This window comes from Salvelinus sp. IW2-2015, linkage group LG25 (assembly GCF_002910315.2).
Source record: "Salvelinus sp. IW2-2015 linkage group LG25, ASM291031v2, whole genome shotgun sequence".
Taxonomy (NCBI): Eukaryota; Metazoa; Chordata; class Actinopteri; order Salmoniformes; family Salmonidae; genus Salvelinus; species Salvelinus sp. IW2-2015.
In genome coordinates, this window is record NC_036865.1 from 21,987,384 (window position 1) to 21,991,905 (window position 4,522).

Sequence of the window (4,522 nt, forward strand, 5' to 3'; positions counted from 1 at the left end):
TAGACTGATAGTAATAGAGCGAGAGACTGATCGTATGAGAGAGACTGATAGTAATGAGAGGACTGATAGTAGGAGAGAGACTGATAGTACAAGAGAGACTGATCATATGAGAGAGACTGATAGTATGAGACCTGATAGTATGAGAGAGACTGATCGTATGAGAGAGACTGATGTATGAGAGAGACTGATAGTATGAGAGAGACTGATAGTAGAGACTGATAGTATGAGAGAGACTGATAGTATGAGAGAGACTGATGTATGAGAGAGACTGATCGTATGAGAGAGACTGATAGTACGAGAGAGACATAGTATGAGAGAGACTGATCGTATGAGAGAGACTGATAGTATAGAGAGACTGATAGTACATAGGACTGATAGTACGATAGACTGATCGTATGAGAGAGACTGATCATATGAGATGATATAAGAGAGATGATGTATGAGAGAGACTGATAGTATGAGAGAGACTGATAGTATGAGAGAGACTGATCATATGAGAGAGATTGATAGTATATGAGAGACTGATAGTATGAGAGAGCTGATAGTATGAGAGCGACCTGATCATATGAGAGTATGAGAGAGACTGATAGTATGAGAGAGACTGATAGTATGAGACTGATAGTATGAGAGAGACTGATAGTACGATAGAGACTGATAGTATGATAGAGACTGACCGAATGATAGAGACTGATCGAATGTTAGAGACTGACCGTATGAGAGAGACTGACCGTATGAGAGAGACTGACAGTATGAGAGAGACTGATAGTACGATAGAGACTGATAGTATGACAGAGACTGATAGTACGCTAGAGACTGATAGTATGATAGAGACTGATTTAATGATAGAGACTGATTGAATGATAGAGACTGATCGTATGATAGAGACTGATCGTATGAGAGAGACTGATCGTATGAGAGAGACTGATAGTATGAGAGAGACTGATAGTATGAGAGAGACTGATAGTATGATAGAGACTGATTGTTTGATAGATACATTGTATGATAGAGACTGATCGTATGAGAGATTGTTAGTATGACCGAGACTGATAGTATGAAAGAGACTGATAGTATGAGAGAGACTGATAGTATGAGAGACTGATAAAAAGATATAGACTGATAGTATTAGAGAGACTGATAAAAAGATATAGACTGATAGTATTAGAGAGACTGATAAAAAGATATAGGTCATATCTTTTTATCAAGCTCTCATTACTATCAGGCTCTCTCAATACTATCAGTCTCTTTTTTTTCCAATACATCAGTCTCGGTCATACTAACAATCTCTCATACGATCAGTCTCCTTATCCAACAACTGTATCTATCAAACAATCAGTTTCTCTATCATTACTAGTAGTCCCCTGTCCCTCACTTACTAAATGCAGTCTCCTCATACTCATCCAGTCCTCTCTCATATAACCGATCAGTCTCTCTCATCACGATCAGGCTCTATCATACAGCGCAGTCTCTATCATTCAATCCCTCTGCTCATTAAATCATCTCTATCAGTACTATCAGTCTCTTCTACGCTGCTCAACACATCATCCATCCTCCTGAAACGTTTGCCTAATTACTATCAGTCTCTATCGTCACTATCATGCGTCTCTCTCACTACTCGTCAGGTCTCTGCTCATCACCGTCAGTCTCTAACATTCGATCCAGTCTCTATCATTCTATCACCCAGTCTCGATCATACTATCAGTTCTCATCGTACTATCAAGTCTCTTCTCATTACTATCAGTCTCATACTATCAAGTCTCTCTCATTACTATCAGTCTCTCTCATACGATCAGTCTCTACTCATACGATCAGCTCTCTCATACTATTCAGTCTCATACTACGTCTCTCTTCATATTATCAGTCTCTCTTGTACCCTATCCAGGTCTCTCTCAACTATCAGTCTCTCATTACTATCATCTCTTTCTCATACCCCCGATCCCCAGTTCTGTCTCTCCACTCTACTATCATCTCATACTATCCCCGTCTCTCTCATACTATCAGTCCTCTCTCATAACTATCAGTCTCTATTCATACTACAGCTCTCTCAATACTATCACTCTCCATACTATCAGTCTCTCTCATCATCAGTCTCCTATCAACTATCCCCAGTCCTCCTCCATACTATCCAGTCTCTCTCATACCCTATCCCAGCTCTCTCATACTACCAGCTCTTCTCTATACTATCCCCAGTCTCTCTCCATTCCGCGCAGTCTCTATCATACCCTATCCCGTCTCTCATCGTGACTATCAGTCTCTATCATACTATCAGTCTCTCTCATACTATCATCTCTCTTTCAATTTGATCAGTCTCTCCTCATACATTCCAATACTCTCTCCAGACTTATCAATCTCTCTTCATATGATCAATCTCTCTCATTATGATCCAGTCTCTCTCATACTATCAGTCTATCTCAGACTACTAGTCTCTGTCGATACTAGCCAATCTCTCTCATATGATCAGTCTCCCTTCAATACATCAGTCTCTCTCAATACTATCCCAGTCCTCTCATACATCAATCCTCTCTTATATGAGCAATCTCTCTCCTATATGATCCAGTCTCCCCGATCAGTTTCCTACCTCGTACTATCCAGTCTCTACGTTACATCAGTCTCTCATGACTATCCAGTCTCTCTTCATCACGATCAGTCTCTCTCATTACTATGTCTCTCTCGTACTATCCCAGCTCCTCATACGATCCAGTCTCTCTCATTACGATCAGTCTCTCTCATTACATCCAGTCCTCTCTCATACTATCCCAGTCTCATACCTATCAGTCTCTCTCCCATACTATCAGCTCTCCTCTCATACCATCAGTCTCTCTCATTAACGATCAGTGCTCTCTCAACTATCCAGTCTCATACTATCAGTCTCTCTCATATGATCAGTCTCTCTTGTGACTATCAGTCCTCTCTCATACTATCAGTCTCTCATTACTATCCAGTCCTCTCAACGATCAGTCTCTCTCACTACTATCAGTCTCATAGCTATCAGTCCTCTCATACTATCAGCTCTCATACGATCAGCTTCTCCTCTAACATACTATCATTCTCATACTATCCCCACGTCCTCTCTGCATACATCAGTCTCTCTTTACTATCAGTCTCTCCTCTACTATCAGTCTCTCTCTCATACAACACACATAACCGAAAGAAAGATCAGTCTCTCTTCATACATGTCTCTATCGTACTATCCAGTTCTCCTAGTCCGGTACTATCCCAGTCTCTATCGTCCTATCAGTCTCTACCGTCCTATCAGTCTCTATCTACTGTCCATTCTCTAATCTACTCGTCAGTCTCTATCTACTATCCCAGTCTCTCTGTGTACCTATTAGTCTCTCTCTTTCTAGCGTCCTCTCCTCTCATATGTCACCATGTCTTCATATTCAAGAGATTTCTATACTATAGTTTTCCACACTGTTGATTCCCTTCTTTTAGAAAATGATCCCACCCGTCCATTTTTGAAATAACCCAGGTGTCGGGCGCAAGCACCAACTACTCTTCCATGTCTAGTGCGTGGAGTGGCCACGTTTTGTGCGAAATCAACAGTTGTCTCTCTTATTCGTGGCAGTGTTCCTAAGAGTGGAGTGCTGGCTCTACAGGGTGAACTGGGGTGCCATTATGTTCCCACACAAAGGTCTAGTCTTTTATTGGCCGGATACTACCTAGTGAACAGTAAGCGTGAAAAACACTTAGAGGAGTCCCAAATAGATATCTAAGTTGTGATTAGATCAAATACTCTAAGCGCATACAGAGTACCAGCTCATGTGAAAGTGCTTCTAGGAGCCCGCAGCGCACGGGTTGATCGATCATAAAACGTCCTGTGCGTATCTTCTTGCCAAGCCACTGTACTAGCTCTGACCCAAGAGACCATCAACATCCGCCACCTATCCGGACCACAAGTGTTGTTCTCGCCTCCAGGGACGCCTCTACCAATGGCTCGGACAACTCCCGGAACTCTACTGCGCGTCTCACCCTGTCTGATAACAACAGATTGTTGGTCAACTAGTTCTTCCCCACTAACCTTATCAATCTCTTAATGAAATACTCAAACTAATAGCTTCAATAATCAAATCCTCCATCTGGTGAACGGCTCTGTAATTATTGTGACGTAATGCCCACCAGTCGCCCCCCACGACTGGTCATCAACAATAGCGTCTTTCTTCCCCACTTCACCTGTCCCCATCAAAACACAACACCAATCCAGTAGTCCTCAGCTAACAAATTTAGACTTGTGCCACCATCCGGACTCAGACACATCATCTGAATGTAATAAATGCTTCCCACTAGAATAATTCGACGTAGTATTGTGCTGCTGGCTGTAGTTACTGAGTGTTTAACTAATAATGGGCCGGCTAGTTGAGGAGTTATCAATTGTAGTGCTCTGAGAGGAGCTCTTGGAGAGACGTTGATGGTGCTTAGGCACATCTCGGTGAATGTGAAGGTTGTGTTTGGGGCAAACACAGCATCAATTTAGCAGCAGGAGTAAGCGCCACACATATATTTACTCGTCTACCACACCAATTCT

The 4,522-nt window shown here is 42.1% G+C and overlaps 1 protein-coding gene across 3 annotated transcripts in view; it reads right to left on the reverse strand.

Annotated features, from left to right (window-relative positions):
- Window positions 1-4,522, reverse strand: part of LOC111951634 (echinoderm microtubule-associated protein-like 6) — a 101,732-nt gene that overhangs the window by 32,558 nt on the left and 64,652 nt on the right. The gene's annotated exons all lie outside the window — the stretch shown is intronic.